The following is a 19,354-nucleotide window of genomic DNA, read 5'->3' as shown; positions in this document are numbered from 1 at the left end:
AAGATCCAGGTGGTGGAGGAGGACAACGAGGGACTGATTATCCTGAAGGCGGCTGGAGGAAGCCCCAGGTATGTATACAACTTTAATTTCATCTGTTTCAGGTTTACTTTGTTTCACAGTAGTACTATACTCTACATATGCACTCCCCACAGAGCTACAGGGAATCTACTGAGAATGCTGTGCACATTGAACACAGAGGTGTTGTCTGTTTACAATCTCCTCATTCCCCTGCAGAGTACCTGCACATCACTCTTACATGTACCCACACTTACATTGCCTAGGGCCTGATAGATGTTCTTTGTTCCGGTTTGTACCTTTTACAAGTACTCTTACCAAGGACTAGTTTTAGTCTAAAGGGAATAAATATAGTAGTCTACATATCCTTCTCACTTCAGTTGTCTTGTAAAATTCCTAAGCTTTGGCAGTTAAGAGACGAATTTCATGTTACATACTTTTAATCAACAAAATTGTAATATGCAAATTAGAGGAGTCGGAGTCGAGGAGTCGGAGTCAGTGGAATCCTAAACTGAGGAGTCGGAGTCGGTGGATTTTTAGACCGACTCCACAGCCCTGGTTCAATTATCCTGATAATTTATGTGGTTACCGGAACCCCAAAATCATTTAAGAGGAAAGAGAGAGATTAGGAGCCCAATGGTGCAGTATTGCTACAGGTTGGTGTAATTGCACCGTCAGTGTACTGTACTCACAAAGGTAGGTAGCAAAGCCTAGCAACCACTGTTAATGGTCTGGGGCAAAATGACCATCCCCGCTAAGTTTTCCAGGGCTGTGTAGCAGGAACTGGTTCTTTAGGATAAAGCTAAAAAGCTCCTACCTACCAACAGAGGTGTAAACCTGACAAAAACAAGTGTGGAGGCGTCCCCTATAACACTGCCTTTACTTTTTAGACTGCTTTCAAGAATTGTATGTATACCCTTGTTAAAAGCGCCTGATCCGATCTTTGCGATCAATCAGAAATGATCATTGAACCAATGAACAGGAAAATGATTAGCAATCCAATCAAAAAAGTGAAAAAGAGATTCTGCACCCTGTTACAGGGACTAATAAATGTATTGCCCCATGATGCACTTAAACATACAATCACTACCAAAGATTGCTTCGGGGTCCTGCAGGGTCCCCCTTTATCAAGGTATCTCAGAGAAAAGATATGGCGAGATATGATGTTTAGCCTAGGCCATTTATTTATGTGGAGTTCTCCTACCAGAGCATTCTGGGAGATGAGAATTTATTTTCTCTGGCTTCGGAAATTTTAGAATCAAACATTCTGCAGAGTTGCACCTGACAGGACTACCGATGTCGCCACCTGTAAAAAAAAAATTCTGAATGTAAATGAGGGTGAAGAAATGGAAAACACTAATTTATAAATATTGTAAAAAATTAAGCTATTTTATTAATTACGTTACATTCACTACAGGTCCTCTTCAAGCTCTTATTTTCTGTACTTTTTCCTCATACAGTAGCCTGCCCCTTTCATGTACATAAATCTCCTTGCCATGTGCAGCAGCTCCCCTCTTACTGCTTGCCTATTCTTTGTACAACACACACCATTTACATGTACAGCAACACGATCTTTCATTTGCAGCCTTTTATAACTTCTGAAGCACTAAACACACCCTCTTTGGGAGCACTGTCCCTCCTCATTTGTCCCTCTTTCTATGTAAATATATGTATATTTTTCTACTAAAAAATGTGTTTAAATTACTTTAAACTTTATTCCCATCCTTTAAATTGACGTATCACTAATTTTAAAATGTTAATATGAAGGAAAATGAACCGGGATAGGAAGGATCAGTGTGGTATGAATTATAAAACCTATTTTTATGAAATCTTTGTGTGTGACTAATGTGACAGGGGCGTGGCTTATGCATCTCTCTCATTACAAAAAGTTGGGTGGTATGCCTATAGAACTTATGTCACTAGTACAGAGAGTCCTTTCATTATACTGTAGTCCTATTACTAGTGAGCAATCACACAAGTTCTATCAAAGCTCTGTCACACTCACCAAAGTTATGTCATACATTATAGGCTTGTCACTAAATCCCTGACAATAGTGCACTTCCTGAAACCTGGTGTACCATGGAAAATGTCCTACTGGCACACCCTCTGTCACTGGAGCTCTATCATTACAGTTCCGTCACTGAAGCCCAGCCCCTGGCCCCCTAGTGTGGCTAGCCGACTGACATACAGTGTGGATAGGCCGCCTCGAGTTCCTGTTCACCTCACCAGCCCACCGCGGCTCCGCTGAGGAGGAACGGAAGATACGAGTCACGTCACGTGATGAGGATCTGGCGGGCTGTCGCTGCGAGGAGAAAATAAACTACTGAGACTGAGGAGGGAGAGGCTCGTGCACGTGCCTCAGCCTGCAGGCCAGGGATAGAAGGTAGGTAGTCATGTGAGCATGAGCAAATCACCCTCGGGGACTCGGGAGAGGAGGGGAGGAGGTTCTCTCTGAGAAGGGTGGGCAGAGGGCGGTGCGTGTGTGACGGGGCGGGAGGTGTGTGCACTCTGTCTGCACTGGGGAGAACAATCTGATAAATTATGAGGGGCATGTCCATATGAAGTTCGGCTAAGTAAGCATCGCTTCCTCTCACTGCTACTAGTCTGATCATGCTGAGGGAGGTAGTAGGACCGTACTAAGGTGGCCACACACGATACAAGAAAATGATCCGATTTTACGGGAATTCGATAAAAACGATCGGATCTCCCAAAAAAAATCGAAAGTTTTTTTTTCATTCGACTGAAAAATCCAATTGGATTTCCCGTTTTTTTTTCGTTGTCGATTTTCCTGTTTTTTTTATCCGGAATGCCAGAGATTTTTTTTCAATCACCCTAAGATTGTATGGTGTGTGAGATTGTCAATTTATTAATATACACATCCAAGCAATTTTCTCAGCGTTTCCAATCATTTTTATCATAAGTGGGGAAAATTGAACATAGTTGTGTGGTACATTGGTCATATTTTTGAAATGTTACAATCCGTCAGAAAAATTGCTTGCAATTCTTAAATTGAAGAGATATTTAATAGATTGTATGGTGTGTGGCCACCTTTACCGTATTGTGTGATTGCTGTATCCCATGTATGTCCTATGCTGCCTCATGCTTTGGAACTGCAGTAGCTCTGTGTGGAACTGTTTGACTGTCATGTGACATGAGCAGCCTGTATGGAGCTGTGTGTCATGTCACATGAGCAGCCTGTGCAGAGCTGTCATGTCACATGACTAGCCTGTGCAGAGCTGTCATGTCACATGACTAGCCTGTGCAGAGCTGTCTGTTATGTCACATGGCTAGCCTGTGTGGATCTGTCTGTCACGTGACATTACTAGTCTGTATGGAGCTGTCTGTCTCATCACATGACCAGCTTGTATGGTGCTGTCTGTCATGGGACATGACCAGCCTGTATGGAGCTGTCTGTTACGTTACATGATCAGCTTGTATGGAGCTGTCTGTTACGTTACATGATCAGCTTGTATGGAGCTGTCACGTCACATGTCCAGCCTGTATGGAGCTGTCATATCACATGACCAGACTGGAAAATTGAGTATTTACCTAGATCTACCAGTGACTGGTAAAACACTGGGGCATATTCATTCTGGTAGCTGACGCAATCAGAACAGGTGCACAGATAAATTTTGCTACTGGTCAGATTGATGTCCCTTTCATACTTACCGTGTCGTGTCACAGTACTCTGCAGCTCACCGTAGTGGCCATTAATCTCTGTGAGACGTGTCACAGTACCCGTAGAGCTACGCGATGTGACGGAAATGGTCCAGTACATGATGCAATGGGAGGCAGAAGCACCACTGGCAAATTAAAGTTGGTAGCTGTGTGCATATAGGCAAACTGAGATGACGCACTTCCTGTCCGGGAGTGTGACTGAGAGTCAAATGTTTCTGACGTCACTGGCTTAGACTTCAGGGGGTGGGGTCAGGGCGATATCCCTGTGGGTGCAGTCTGCGGCGTGGAGCAAACTGTATGTAATGGTGCACTGCGGTAGGCTCTTAGGCCATGCACAAATCACACCACACCATGTGAGAAAAAAAAGAGTTTCACTTGCCTGAGGCTTCTACCAGCCCCCTGCAGCCACCCTGTGCCCACGCCCTTACCAAACTATCCTCCAGTCCCCCGCTGCGGCCCGGTTTCACTTTGTGCAGCTGCCGTCCACTGCGCTGGCGCTGCTCTGGCTGCATGCATCCTCGTACGCACTCTAGTAGCCAGGGGGGTCCTGTGCAGGCTCAGTAGAGATTTTCTCATAATGCGCCTGCGCAGGACGCTTCCGGTAGCATTAGCGATGATGCGCGAACTAGGTGTAACTCTTTCTTTATTTTTAATCTTCCGGTCCACTTTAAAAGGAAACTTAAACAATAAAAAAAAGAGTTTAAATTACCTGGGCCTTCTACCAGCCGCCTGCAGCCAGCCTGTGCCCGCGTCGTCATGGAATGATTTGATCGAAGACTCGTGCGACCGGGCTGTGCAGACACAGTGGTTGGTGTCTGGCTCTGTCGCCGAAATTGAAATTTAGTCACTGTGGGGCACCGGAGGATCGTTCCATGAGGGTGTGGGCACAGGGCAGCTGCAGGGGGCTGGTAGAAGCCCCAGGTAAGTGAAAGTCATTTTTTATGTTCACTTAAGTTTTCTTTTAACAACACCTCTGCGTTCTGTGTGTTCAACCTTCTCAGTATTTTCACAAAAGTATGTACAATATAGAACTGAATAACTTTTATCAAATTATATTACCTAAATTACCACTCAGCCCAAACTTAATAATGTATCAAATTCATTCATTTCATGAGCCAAGTAAACTTTTGGAGAATTGGTGCTAAAGTTGACAATACTTACCTGCATTCACACTCAAATGAACGTATTACAACTCAAAGACTTTTTGTAATATGCTATAATCCAGATTAATATTATGTATAAATGCCAGGTTGCATAGCAGCTCAGCTGGACACCGTACTAGCGAAACAACTACAAAGTGGGCTTTATTCTTACAGCAGGAAAGTTCTTTATTCTGACGCTGTGATCCCTTGAAATAGAACAAGTTGTTAATATATATTTTATGTGGCATTTATGTATTTCATTTTAAAGTGCACCTGCATTAAACCAAAAAAAAAAAAATTGCATACCTGGGGTTTCTTATAGCCTCCCCCCCGGTATAGTCTTCCAGGTCCCCTCCATCGTGCCACTGCCCCTCCAAAAGATCTATCACTAGAACTCCAGTCCCATGCTTCTGCGCATCTGCGGTCTCTGTGCATATGTGGTATAATTTTGGGAACTGTGCAGGTGCTTCTAGCGGTGGGAGAGTGATTGAGAAGGCACACAGACGGGGCCGTGCATACACACTAGGCCGCAACTGAAGTTCTAGTTGAAGATCTTTCTGAGGGTACAGCAATACAATGGAGGGGACCTGAAGGACACCCGGGGACGTAAAAGACTACAGAGGATTAAGTAAAAATCGACTTTTTTGATCCATTTCAGATGTGCTTTAAAGGGAACCTGAAGCGAGGAGTATTCTAAGGCCTGTGTCACACTGAAAATAGCCATTGGCATCACAAACGCTCTGCATTAATTCCCTCTATTTACATTGCATGTTTTGCTAAGCAATTAGCGTGCATGTGGATGGCTTGCATGGTGCATTTACAATTACCATTGGAGTAGGGGACAAAAGTTTTAAATTGCCGGACCAGATGCAATTTTCCTGCATTCCTGTACTTGCTACAAGGGCGCAAGTGGCCAAAAAAATGCAGTTTGCAATTGCATGAAGTTGGAAACGGTGCATGAAGAGGCCTTCGCTAAGGGGAAACTCAAGCTCTCACGTCCATTCTCTTGGCATCTTTTTGGATCTGGTTTACATTTATTTCATTTCATGAAAGCCCATTTGAAACACAACCCAGAGAATAATCTCGTTACAGGCTCCTCCAAGGTCCTGACACATCAGTCTTCGCTAGAAAATTCCTTCAGGTGACCTGTCCACCACTTGGTTCCAGATCAGGAAATGATCACATGTGCCACCCAGGTCACTGCACAATGTTTCCTTGAAAGCGCTTCAATTTCAGTATGGCTGCGGAGAGTCCAATGAGGGCTGTTCATCTTTCTGCAAACCTAAGCAGGCCTTCCACCATCGGAAAATCCTCTGCAGAAATGTAAACATGACCTCAGGGTTATTCCCACTGAATGGATAATCTTCCTGGCAACGGTCATGGTAAGCTCTAAACCAGGGGTCTCAAACTCGCGGCCCGCGGGCCATTTGCGGCCCTCGATACAATATTTTGTGGCCCTTGCCGGCAAAAGCTTCCTTATAGTTCGCTTCAGTGCTCCCAAGTAATCCGCCGCATCCCCGCCGCTAAACAAGGGCTGCAGAGCCCCCAAATCGACCGGGGGGCAACCCGCCGGGATTTCGTGGAAGGGGCAGAGCTGAAAGCTCTGCCCCTCCTGACGTCAATCACCGCACGGATTGCTGTCTCTTCCCGCCCCTCTCTGTGAAGGAAGAGTGAGAGGGGCGGGCAGAGGCGGCGATGCGCCGCGATTGTGAAATTCCTTATGCGGCCCAGCCTCATCCTGACTTTGCCTCCTGCGGCCCCCCAGGTAAATTGAGTTTGAGACCCCTGCTCTAAACCCAGAAAGAAGATGTGCCACACTCAGTCTTATGAAACAGCGTATCTGGCAAAGGCCAAGCACTGTCCTAACAGTGGGCTTCTTGGGCAAACTGTATCCTACTGAGCACCAACAGCTCCTTGTTATACAGAAGGTGGGGAAAAACTCAATAACGGTGACGCCCAGTGGCCACTTATAATTTAAATGACTATAGCTGACCATTTCAGGTTGTGGTAGACAACTGCAGTTTTGTATTTTTTTGGGGGATGTGTTGCATGAAAATTCTATAAATGTAAAGCAGAGCGTGAACAGCAGCTGATTCCTCCGCACTGTTCTGGCAGCTGAGTAATTGGGAGTGAGCACCAATTGGTGGGAAACTTGGGCTAATGAGAACTTTTCAAAACCCCTAGAAAACTTTAGTGAAATCAGAAAACAAAATCTGGATCACATTTAAGCTCAACACACACCATACAATTTTGGTTGTACAGATTTACCAAATCTATGTAGTATAAGGGCCAACAGATTGAAAATACCTTGGATGATTGATTGTATAAGCTCTTATACTACATGAAAGTGGTAAGATTGAACAACCTAGATTGTATGGTGTGTGTTGAGCCTAAAGGTGGCCACACACGATACAATAAAATGATCCTATTTTACAGTAATTCGATAAAAAACGATCATATCTCCCGAAAAAATCGAAAGCTTTTTTTTCATTCGACTGAAAAATCCGATCGGATTTCCCGTTTTCTTCGATTTTAATCGATCTGGACTGCCAGATATTTTTCTTCAATCTTTCTAAAGATTGTATGGTGTGTGTTGGATTGTCAATTTATTAATATACACACCCTAGCAATTTTGGTATAGTTTCCAATCATTTTTATCATAATTGGGGGAAAATTTAACCTAGGTGTGTGGTACATTGGTCATATTTTTGAAATGTTACAATCAGTCAGAAAAATTGATTGCAATTCTTCAATTGAACAGATATTTAAAAAATTGTATGGTGTGTGGCCACCTTTAGGCTTAGCCTCAGTGGTATCCTGAATAAGTTACTTTCTACAATATGTCTCTACACTGCCTCTTACCTAAATTAAAACTGACAGAGTCTGTCTTAAAGTGTACCTGAGATGGACCGTATGGGTTTATTTAAACTTACTTGGGGCTTTCTCCAGCCCCATGAGGTGCGTGGGGTCCCTCACCATCCTCTCTGGCCGCTCCGTTCTCTTGTAAATCCCCCTGGTAATCTGGCCGTCGCTCCCTTCCGGGCATTTGCGGATTGTGCAACCCTTATCGCGCTTCCACAGCCAGGAGCGTTCTGCACTGCATAGGTGCAGAACTTTCCCGGGCACAGTAGCACGGCCGGCCACACATGTGCAGAAGCGCACGACTGGCTATGACTGGCCAGAATACTGGGGGGATTTACAACAAAGCAGAGTGGCCAAAGGGAATGGCAAGGGACACCACGCACCTAATGGGGCTGGAGCAAACCGCAGGTTAGTATAAATACCCCCCAAGCGCCGATCTTAGGTACACTTTTTAATGAGGACGAATGGTGGTGGGGGGTTGGGGTTGAATTAAATACTAACCTGCTATGGTGTCCTCTCTCCAGGCAGGTTATCGCTGCGCCTCCCTCAAGAATGGGCACTGGCAATTTTTTTTTCAAAACCACCACCAAGGATCTGGCCACAATCTGCCCCTAGAATTGGAGGCTGCTAAGCTGGGGATAGGCCAAGGCAACACAGGCGGAAGTTTCCAAAGAGCTTCGGTAGTCTTCTTAAATATGGCCACCAGACGTCAGAACAGGTATTTATTTTCACGACCTCCCCATTAGCTTAGGGACTGTTTAGGGTGCTAATTTTTTAAAGAATTGTGACGTGGCTCAGCTCCAGGGATTTACTTTCTGGTTGAAATATGTGAAAAGGGGGATTGTAATGTGTAATAGCCATTATTTGCCTTTCTGCGTGACAGGTTCTCTCTAGCTCAGTCTGTCTTCTTCCATACAGCATTGAGTCTAGGCTGATAACCATCAGATGACAGCAGCTGAAGGCAGCATTTCCATGGCATTTACCGGTACTCACTTCCTGAATAACTGCTGTCCTGGCCTGGTCGGATTAGCGCTCTGCTCTGGGACCTCAGGAGTTGGAGTTGTGCCCCGGAAGGGAGGACACAACTGATCACAGATAGCAGTGGTAGATGGACAAAGGCCTGGAATGTTCTGAATCCATTCAGGGCCCAGTATAAAACCTATGTATGAGGTCACACTCACAATACATCTGCAGTAATGTGTCTTCATGGCAGAATTCATTGCATCACTTAAAAGTGAAATGTTGAGTTCAATTACCAGTGAGGACTTTTGGAAAAATGTACAATTTAAAAAATGGCAACTTTTCTGCACATGATTGGACAACTAAAGGGATTCTATTCTATTCCCTGTTCTTTCGGTGAAACCCCCCCCCCCCCCCCCCCCCCACAGCTTGTCCAATTGAGCTGAATGAGCATTGCACACACTGTACACACAGCACAAACAGGGTTACATCCCTGCCCACTCTTCACACTCTCCCAGGAAGCAACACAAACCAGCAGCCAACAGGTTAAAGCTGCAGTCAGGAAGATTCCTTGGTGCTGCTGAATATTTATATAGGTGGAACTGTCAGAGCCGCAGAGACATCTCCCAGCTCTGAAATCTCACTGTTCTTCCAGCATTCATCTCCAGCAGCAGTCACGACAAAAAGACAGATGTGATTCAAATGATTGCAGATTTGCACTCTCCTAACAAGGTGCAGAATGAGGGGGGTAACAGAGAGCAGAAACAGCCAGTTACATATCGTGTGTGTGTGCGTATATATATATATATATATTTATATATATATATATATATTTCTCCCCTATATTTTAACTTCCTTCATATACTCTCCATTTCCTGAATATCCAGTTCCTCAGTCATACACCTATATATCCCCCCCACATACCATTCTGCTAGATAATCTAACTACTCCTTACCTACTTCTCATATAACTGTCTCCTCCACATGCACCTCTCCCATATAGCTATCTGTTCCATACACACCTCTCCCACATATCCATCTCCTCCTTATACACTCCCTTCACTATATATATCCATTTCTTCCAGACACACACCTCTTTCATATACTATATCAATCTTCTCCACACACTCTTTTCCCCATATATCCATCTGCTCCACCTACATACGCCTTTCCCTATGTATAAATCACACACCACACACACACACACAAAATAACCTTTGTGTATGGATTGCCAATGCACATCTGAATGATCTTGAGGAAAACTGGGTGAACGTGTTTTAGTCAGATTAGACCAAAACTGAGCTCTTTGGCATCAGCTCAGCTCACCATGTTTGGAGGAAGAGGAATGCTGCCTATGATTACTAAGACTCCATACCCAACATCAAACATGGAGGTGGAAACATTATGCTTTGGGGGGAGGTTCTGCTAAGGGGACACAGGACACCTTCACCACATTGAGGGGACAATGGACGAGTCCATGTAGCATCAAATCCCAGGTGAACACCTCCTTCCTTCAGCCAAGGCATTGAAATGGGGCATGGGTGGGCATTCCAGCATGACAATGATCTAGGACGCATGGCCAAGACAACAAAGATTTGACTCAAGAAGAAGCACATGAAGGTAATGGAGTGGCCTAGCCAGTCTCCAGACCTTAATCTAATAGAAAATCTTTGCAGGGAGCTGAAGGTTCGAGTTGCCAAACATCAGCCTCAAAACCTTACTGACGTAGAGAGGATCTGCAAAGAGAAGTGGGCCAAAATGTCACCTGAGATGTGTGCAACTCTGGTGGCCAACTACAACAAACGTCTGATCACTGTGATTGCCAACAAGGGTTTTGCCACCATGTACTAAGTCATCTTTTGATAGGGAATGAAATATATATTTCACTCATCACAATGCACATCAAGCTCTAACTTTGGGGCTCTGGGTTTTTGTAGGTTCTTTTGTTGTTATTCTGTCTCTTAGGCCCGGTTCACATCTGCGTTTTGAGCCAAACGGATCCGGTGAGCGGATCCGGTCTCCGCTTCACTGGATCCAGATGGCTCGTCCGTGACCCTGTTCACATTAGTGAAAACGGCTCTGATCAATGATTGATCGGATCCGTTTTCACTCGGCAATACATACCTTATCTTCATAGGCAGCCGGCAGTAGAGGCTTCCTCTTCTTCCGCTGTGACTACACAGCGTGTCATGTGACTAGTCACATGATACGTAATGTAGTCACATGACGTGGAAGAAGACAAGCCTCTACCGCCGGCTGCCTATGAAGATAAGGTATGTATAAAGCCTCCCTAGCCCACCCGCTCCCAGCTGCTGCACCCTCCCCTCACCCTCCCGTCGATCAGGATCGCGTCGGCCCATCCCCCATGGAACGGTCCCTTTCTTCACTAGTAGGAAGAAACGGTCCGTTTCCCATTGCCCCCAGTGCTGCAGTATTTTTTGTCCGGATCCGTCCCTATTGGCAGAACGGTCCAGAAACTTAGGGCCTGCAGCATTTTTTAGATCCGGGGACCGGAACTTATCCATACCAACGGACGCATGTGAATGGATCCATAGGTTAACATTGGATCTATTCACATCCGTTCCGTTTGTATAGTATAAGTTTCATAAAATAACGCAGATGTGAACCGCCGGGCCTTACAGCTACAATAAACTTACCATTACAATTATACAGTAGAGTGGTCCTTTGTTGGTCAGAGGAAAACAAGCAAAGTCAGCAGGGGACCCAATAATTATTTCCTTGAGGCTGGTTTCACACTGCAAACCCGCCACACCGCACCACCAAAAGCAGGCCTTCAAGGAACACTGCGTTATTACACAGTGTTTCTTGTTTGGCCACCAGCCAAGCAGGAAGTAACACACGCTTGCCATCACTTCCTGCTTTGGGTATGTAGAAGCGTATTGTAAAAATATGCTTCCGCGAATGCGCCCCACAACAATGCAACAGCAACTTTAAAAAAAAAAAATAGTTTCAACAGACAATGGGCCTGATTCACAAAGCGGTGCAAAGTGTTTGCACGCCAGTGAAAAGCCCTTTATCACGCCTAAACTCAGTTTAGGCATGATAAGAAACTCGCGCGAATTTTGCGCGCGCAACCGCGCACGCGCGCGCAGCGCCCCCGCTTCGCGCGCAGCGTCCATTAAGCCCTATGGGACTTTGCGTGCGCGGTTGCGCGCGCAAAACTTTGCGCTCGGGAGCTTCGCGCGAAGAGCAGCACAAATCGGTGATAACTAGGTGGTGCAAAGGTTATCACGCCTAAAGTCTTTTAGGCGTGATAACTGAGTTATCACCGCTTTGTGAATCAGGCTGAATGACTTCCAGGCCGACGTAGATCGCCGCGGGTTCCGCATGGTAACGTAGTTCTGCACTAGCGTTAAATTGTACACTTCCAGCGCAGCGTACCACAACATGCGAAGTATGAACTTCCTAATAGGGTTTCTTTAGGCTGCGGAAGCAATTTGCCGCACCGCGCCAGTGTGAAAGGGCCTGCGCTGTACATAAGGTCCACTAAGTGCAGCAGTATATTGCAGGGCTGTGGAGTCGGAGTCGTGGAGTCGGAGTCGTGGAGTCGGGCAATTTTGGGTGCCTGGAGTCGGAGTCGGGAAAAAATGCACCGACTCCGACTCCGACTCCTAATGAATTTGTAACTGTAATTAAAATAGAAAATATGATAAAATGTTCTATTTCTCAGATAATAGTCATTAAAAATAATGTATTTATACAGTATATATACAGTAATAGCTATGCTTAGTCCACAAAAATGAAATAAACCAATCAAAATTAGTTACTTGTGCTGCTTCAATAAAGCAGTCCCCGTATTTTTAAGGTCAGATATACATATCTGATTGTGACTGTATATATGATGTGCACACAGGAATCTCTTATATATACTAAATAACATCTATGCTGTAAGAATAAAGCCTGATGTGTAGCTGTGTCACTAATAGAGATGGTCAATGAGATGGAAATAATTCTGCATTGATGCTGATTTATGCAAATGTACGCACTCCCTTTGCCGATGAAATCAAATAATTTGATATGTTATTAAAATTTGGTTTGGTGACTACAAATTAAAAGGTTACTGAGACGGATGAAAAGTAAAGTTTTATACATACCTGGGGCTTCCTCCAGCCCCCTTCAGGCTAATCAGTGCCTCGCTGTCCTCCACTACCCGGATCTTCTGCTGTGAGTCCTGGTAATTCAGCCAGTCAGCGCTGTCCGGCCGCATGCCGCTCCCACAGCCAGGAACATTCTGCACCTGCGCAATAGTGCTGCACAGGTGTAGTATGCTCCTGGCGGCGGAGTGTGTGCATGCGCACTACGCCTGACTGGCTCAAGTACCTGGACTCATAGCAGAAGATCCAGGTGGTGGAGGAGGACAATGAGGGACTGATTATCCTGAAGGCGGCTGGAGGAAGCCCCAGGTATGTATAAAACTTTAATTTCATCTGTCTCAGGTTTACTTTGTTACACAGTAGTACTATACTCTACATATGCACTCCCCACAGAGCTGCAGGGAATCCACTGAGAATGCTGTGCACATTGAACACAGAGGTGTTGTCTGTTTACAATCTCCTCATTCCCCTGCAGAGTACCTGCACATCATTCTTACATGTACCCACACTTACATTGCCTAGGGCCTGATAGATGTTCTTTGTTCCGGTTTGTACCTTTTACAAGTACTCTTACCAAGGACTAGTTTTAGTGTAAAGGGAATAAATATAGTAGTCTACATATCCTTCTCACTTCAGTTGTCTTGTAAAATTCCTAAGCGTTGGCAGTTAAGAGACGAATTTCATGTTACATACTTTTAATCAACAAAATTGTAATATGCAAATTAGAGGAGTCGGAGTCGTGGAGTCGGAGTCGGAGTCGGTGGAATCCTAAACTGAGGAGTCGGAGTCGGTGGATTTTTGGACCGACTCCACAGCCCTGGTATATTGTAACTGCAGAAAAAGGGCACCTGACCCATATAATTCATGGTGTCACTTCAGTTCCTGCTGGTGAGAAGTCTTCTCAGACAGGCAGGAGAGAATGTCTTCTTTGTTGTCTAGATGCACTGTTTATAGTGAACACTGAACAATGCAGGGTTCTGTGTCCTGTGTGGATTAAAGCACACCTGAAGTGAGAGAAACATGGAGGCTGACATACAGTATGTATTTCCTTTTAAACAATGCAGATTGCCTGTCTGTCCTGCTGATCCTCTGCCTGTAATACTTTTAGCCGTAGACCCTAAACAAGCATGCAGGTGCTCTGACTGAAGTCTGACTGGATTAGCTGTATGCTTGTTTCAGGTGTGTGATTCAGACAGTACTGCATTCATAGAGATCAGCAGGACTGCTGGGCAACTGGTATTGTTTAAAAGGAAATACATATGGCAGCCTCCTATAAGCCTTTCACTTCAAGTCCCTTTTAAAGAGACACTGAAGCGGAAAAAAAATGATGATATAATGATTTGTATGTGTAGTACAGCTAAGAAATAAAACATTAGGAGCAGAGACATAAGTCTCAGATTTATTCCAGTACAGGAAGAGTTAAAAAACTCCAGTTGTTATCTATGCAAAAGAGCCACTGAGTTCCACGACTTTCAAAGTCGCAGAGAGCTCTGTCTTCTGAAGCTTGTTATCTCAAGTGTCAGTCACTGTATTGTTTTTGTTTCTGCTGAGGACAGTTCAAAAGTTCTCTGGCCTGTTCTGTAAAATCATGTAAAATGCTGAGTAGTGTGTAAACTTCAAATATTAGAGAATGATGCAATGTTATAAAAAAAAACGTATATAACTGTAAATAAAAATATGAGAATATTTCTTTGCTACTAATGTTCTAGTAATTATCCGTACTACACAACCAATTCATTATATCATAATTTTTTCTTTGCTTCAGTGTCTGTTTAAGCGATAGATCACTACTATGAGGTTCAAACAAATAATAGACACCATACATAATAACTGAAAAGAACATGAAAGGAAATAATCCTTTCTCTTCAACACAGATTGGTCAGAGAATAATCACCACAAAGACAGGAATCCTCTCCTGAGTGCTCTCACTCTCAGAGACAAAGGTAAGGACAGATATTGGGCAGTCACAAGAAATAGGTTGTCAATTTAGGGCTCATTCACACTACACAGCGCATGTACAAGCACGATATCGTGCATGCGTTCCTGGAGCATTTTGTGGTGCATTAACTTGAGAACTTGAGATGGGTATACAAAGAAGAAATATACATACCTGGGGCTTACTCCGGCCTAATCGCTCCCACACTGCCGACCTCCGCCTCCTGGTTCTTCTGCAATTGGCGCGGAAAGTCCTCCGATCCTGGGCCAACTACGCATGCGTGGCCCGGGCCATGCTCAGGGCGTTTCCTCATCTTGCTCCTGCGGCTGGAAGCGTTCTGCACCTGCTCAGTACTACTGCACGAGCGCGCTGCCAGACTGCGCCTGCGCCGACTGGACAACTTACCAGGGCCAGTTGCAAACGAACCAAGCGACAACAGAGTGATTAGGGCGGAGGGGGCTGGAGTTATGTATATTTCTTCTTTGTATCCCCATCTCAGGTACACTTTAAAACACAGACGTCGTTGGCTGCAGCATAAATATAGCCTGATGGGAAAACGCATATATCGAGTGATAAAATGTTCCCGGCTGAGTTACATTACAACGTGTGGTAACGCAGTTTAACATGTAGACTTTCATGCTACCATGCCGAATGCGCACCATGTGCAGCGCCTCATGACTGACAGCGCAGCACATAGTGTGTATGAGCCCTGACTGGTCTCCACTAGTGCATCCTCCCTGCAGAAAATGCACAATTCTGCTGAAGCCTCCACTGTCCCTGCCAAACCCTCTGTCCTCCCTTCCAAACTCATCTGCCCCTTTGAAATCCATTCCAAAATAATTTTAGCTGCCAAATTTGTGTCAAATGTTTGGCATCGTGTTAAACTGACCCAAAAAGAAAGCTTCTAATATTAACCTTAACTTAAAGCGGAATATAACCCTGCATTTCAACTTTGCTCTAAAACATTATTTACAGTGTATTATATGCAACCAGCATTTTTTTTTCTACTAGACCAGCATTGGAAGGGTTACACAGTGCTTTAAAGTTCCTGGAGATTTCTGCAGACGCATCCGAAGCTGACATAGATACATTTTGTTTACATAAATGTATCTAAGTGTTGAATGTGACTCATCTCTCTGACTGAGAAGGAGTTGGAGGACAGCCAAAGAGTGTGTAACATTTCTCAATAGATACATATAACTAAATAGAATGTAACAATCTGAACTTCTGCATATCTCTCCACGAACTTTAAACCTCTGTGTTTAACCCTTCCAATGCTGGTCTAGTAAAAAAAATGCTTTTTGCATATAATATGCTGTAAATAATGTTTTAGAGCAAAGTTGAAATGCAGGGTTATATTCCGCTTTAAATTTATGACTAACTTTCAACTCTTAGGCCCGGTTCACACTTGCGGTGGCCCTCCGGAATCGCCGTGCCGGAGCCGCACCGCCTGCAGAACGGACGGAACGGACGCACGGCATAGCAATTAAAGCCTATGCGTCCGTTCACATGGGTCCGTTCTGCAGAACCGGAGCCGGACCGGATCCGGGCCGGATCCGGACTCCGGCCTCCGTTCCAACATGCGCTATTTTTTCATCCGGCCCCTCCGGCAGCCGTATCCGGGGCAGAGCCGGACTGCACCATCCGGCCAATACAAACAAATGGGAACCGGAGGCCGCACAACACACTGGCTGAGAAATCCGGATGTTCTACCCCACTTCCTATGCGGATTTTTGCGGCGATATTGGCTGGGGACACATGGGCAAGCATTTTGGAGTGGAGCAGCACGAGCTGGAGGTGTTGGCAGGATGTTGGCAGCATGTCGGAGGTGGAGGTGAGTGCTAAACAGCAGAGGGCCTGATTCCACAGGTCCCCCTTCTGCTGACCTCCCAGACCCCAACATTTTTTTTTTTTTTTACGTTAACTTTGCCAAACGGATCCGGATCGCATCCTGATTACCACCTGATGCAACCTGACCGGATCCGGATCGGATCCGGATCAGAACCGTACGGTTCCGATCCGGGTCCGGATCCGGTCAGGTCATCCGGTCCGTTTGGCAAACAACCGCTAATGTGAACCGGGCCTTAAGAGACACTGTAGTGACATATAGTACAATGCAGTAAATTATTTAGGATACCCACTTACATCCTGGTTTCAGCATCAGAAACACTTCCTACATCTATATATTGTTGTGTGTAGCCCCACCCGCCAAGTTGGGAGGCATGTTGCTTAGCCTAGGCTGTTTAGCTATGCGGAATTCTCCTAGAGCATTCTGGTGGACCAGGCATTACCTTCACTGGCTTTGGAATTCTCAGTAACAAACATTCCACAGAACTTTACCTTGCTAGCAAGAAAGATATTGCTACCTGTGATAAATTTCAGGATGTAAATCAGGGAGAGGAAAAATTTTACAATGGGCAAACACTGACTAGACGTACTGAGCCATAGAAATATATGTACTTTTCTACTGAGAAATGTGTTTAATCAACTTTATTCTCATCCTTTAAATTGACATATGTCTTATTTAATATAGTATGAAGGGAACCGAATAATGATAGATGGGACCAGTGTTATTTATTTTAAAATGACATGTTTTGCTTTTTCATTCTTTGTGGTGTGTGTGACTAGGGCTTTGGTGACAATGTGGAAGAAGGTGTGGTAGGGGCGTGTCTTAACCACTTCCGTACAGACTGTTCGGGCCTGTTAAGGACCAGAGCCATCATTTTCCTATTCTACAATTTGATTACAGTACTGTGATTGGCTCACAGTAATTATGGGCCTGAACAAGATACTGAAGCTATGCTGTCAGCTGGGTGCAATGACGCGAACAGAAAGAGAGACTAGACCAAGTGGCGTGCATGATTGAAATCTATGCCCTGGCAGGAATAACAAGTCACAAACGGGACATAGATTTCAATCAGCATAGTTCAGAACCGGTTCAAGTGTCCATCTTTCATATGTCAAAAAGTTGAGACTTGAGAGGTATAGTTCTGACAAACAATTGACATCTACTGGACTGGAAATAAGTCGGGGAGTAGCAATTGTTTTCCCTTCTTTGTACCAGGCATATTTCTACAGAAATCTATTCAAAAGTGTATTGAACTTCCGCCACCAATTAATGAAGTACAAAAGCTTAGCGGACTTTGATCCTCAGCTGCTCCCCACACCGCTTGATCAATGAATATTGCCACCTTCACCAACTGTGATTTCATTGGTCTTTTGAACAGAATCCATCAAATGAGACACTGATTTTATTTGTTTTGATGGTTCTGTTGAAGGCTTGAAAAACTCCAGAGATTGTATTGAATCCAAACTGAATCTGTGTGTCTGTTTCCCTGAGCTTGACTTTGTGGACACCCATCTAGTGGTGGCTGAGTAGTATTGCAAGTTGAAAACATGAAAACAGCAGACGTCTTATTGGTATGCACTACTCCAAGTGGCAGAGGGCAGTGTTTCCCATCCCTGTCCTCAAGGCCCACCAACACTGCATGTTTTGTATAAATCATAGTTAAAGAGACTCTGTAACATGAAAAAGATCCCCTGGGGGGTACTCACCTCGGGTGGGGGAAGCCTCCGGATCCTAATGAGGCTTTCCACGCCGTCCTCTGTCCCACGGGGGTCTCGCTGCAGCCCTCCGAACAGCCGGCAACAGACCCGACTGTCCAATTCAATATTTACCTTTGCTGGCTCCAGCGGGGGCGCTGTGGCTGCTTTCCTCTCCGAACTACACGGAAATACCCGATCTCAGTCAGGTCCGCTCTACTGCGCAGGCGCCGGAAACTTGCGCCTGCGCAGTAGAGCAGACCCGACGGCGATCGGGTATTTCCGTGTAGTTCGGAGCCGACAGCCGTCAGAGCGCCTGCGCAGGAGCCAGGAAGGTAAATATTACGTCACGGCTGCACAGAGGGCTGCAGCGAGACCCCCGTGGGACAGAGGACGGCGTGGGAAGCCTCATTAGGATCCGGAGGCTTCCCCCACCCGAGGTGAGTACCCCCCCAGGAGATTTTTTGAGGTTACAGATCCTCTTTAATTAGCTCTACTACAACAGTAATTACTCCACCTGTGATTGTGTGTGGTTACATGCAAAACATGTACTGTTGGTGGGCCTTGAGGACAGGATTTGGGATTTCTGGCATAGGGAGTGCCATAGCAGCTGCTGTTGGGCCTGTAGCCAAGGAGGAACCGGTGTCCTGGCCGGCGGCAGACCACCTAAGGTACAAAGTAGTGCGAGCTGAGGGGAAGAGAGAACTCGCCTCTCAACGCTTCACTGGCGATCTACCTTCTTCAGGGATCCCGTCTCCATGACTACAGCACTGTCATGTGACCCGCCCATGGAATTATGAGAGATGATGACTGGAGGAACATAAAACATTGTTGGAGCCTGGAGAGATGAGGAACTTTTTTCCTCCACTCACGTTATTTTCCATGTGGTGGGGAGGTGGAAGTCACATCAGCCTATTAGACTGCGGGCTGCTAAAGGGTTACGTCTGGCTACCAATACTGGGGGCTATCTGGATACCTATACTGAGGGGGCTACTTCTGACTACTTTGTGCTTACTGTACTACCTCCTGAAAACTTGCCTTTCACCAAACAGAATTTTGCTGAGGTTGTATATTATTATTATTAATTGTATTTATAAAGTGTCA

At 45.2% G+C, this 19,354-nt stretch overlaps 1 protein-coding gene and 1 long non-coding RNA gene across 7 annotated transcripts in view; one reads left to right on the top strand and one right to left on the bottom strand.

Annotated features, from left to right (window-relative positions):
* The window catches only part of ATP2B2 (ATPase plasma membrane Ca2+ transporting 2), a 386,993-nt gene extending 384,716 nt beyond the window's left edge, over positions 1-2,277 (bottom strand). For 2 of the 5 annotated variants that reach the window (XM_068252867.1, XM_068252862.1), the window contains exons 1-2: positions 2,021-2,243; positions 1,220-1,321 (exon numbers count right to left, since the gene is read on the bottom strand). The gene's annotated coding sequence lies outside the window, so the exon portion shown is untranslated. Of the gene's footprint in view, positions 1-1,219; positions 1,322-1,416; positions 1,432-2,020 lie in introns of those variants that run through there. The other 3 variants (XM_068252864.1, XM_068252865.1, XM_068252866.1) reach the window with 3 other exon arrangements.
* Positions 2,278-8,225: 5,948 nt separating this feature from the next.
* The window catches only part of LOC137532414 (uncharacterized), a 63,604-nt gene continuing 52,475 nt past the window's right edge, over positions 8,226-19,354 (top strand). Inside the window, exons 1-2 of one of the 2 annotated variants that reach the window (XR_011023923.1) lie at positions 8,226-8,415; positions 14,646-14,714. This is a non-coding gene — a long non-coding RNA (uncharacterized lncRNA). The remainder of the gene's footprint in view (positions 8,416-14,645; positions 14,715-19,354) is intronic. The other variant, XR_011023924.1, reaches the window with a different exon arrangement.

This window comes from Hyperolius riggenbachi, chromosome 9 (assembly GCF_040937935.1).
Source record: "Hyperolius riggenbachi isolate aHypRig1 chromosome 9, aHypRig1.pri, whole genome shotgun sequence".
NCBI lineage: Eukaryota > Metazoa > Chordata > Amphibia > Anura > Hyperoliidae > Hyperolius > Hyperolius riggenbachi.
Note: the sequence above shows the minus strand (reverse complement) of the source record. Positions and strands in the feature narration are given on the sequence as shown.